Source organism: Sinocyclocheilus anshuiensis, unplaced genomic scaffold (genome assembly GCF_001515605.1).
Source record: "Sinocyclocheilus anshuiensis isolate Anshui unplaced genomic scaffold, SAMN03320099.WGS_v1.1 scaffold119, whole genome shotgun sequence".
NCBI lineage: Eukaryota > Metazoa > Chordata > Actinopteri > Cypriniformes > Cyprinidae > Sinocyclocheilus > Sinocyclocheilus anshuiensis.
In genome coordinates, this window is record NW_015549581.1 from 639587 (window position 1) to 639979 (window position 393).

Here is a 393-nt window from a genome sequence, read left to right on the forward strand (position 1 = left end):
ATATAAATCATAAAAATGCTACTGTCCCAAACCATAACTTTGTCTAAAAACGTATTATGCATCACTTGTGCTATGGTACATTTTATTATTATAAATTATTTTATAATTATATGAGTATAATGTATAGTTATATAATGTATATGATAGGTAGATTTGTAGTGAGATGCGTTTTTGTAAGCATGTTTTAACTGAAACTGGAGTTTTCCTTCAAAATAAAAGCTCTACTGCCGTTTCCGTCAAAATAAAAGCTCAAAAGTGCAGTATGAATTGCTGACAGCTAGTGGTTTAAATGGGTAATGTTACTGCAGTCCAAATTCAAAATATCTCTATAAAGAAGTATTGTAATTTCCCTACTGTAGTGTAAAGCAAAAATAATATACCTATGAAATATTC

General features: G+C 28.5%; 1 protein-coding gene across 4 annotated transcripts in view; it reads left to right on the plus strand.

Annotated features, from left to right (window-relative positions):
* Positions 1-393, plus strand: part of LOC107657769 (copine-3-like) — an 18206-nt gene that overhangs the window by 13592 nt on the left and 4221 nt on the right. The gene's annotated exons all lie outside the window — the stretch shown is intronic.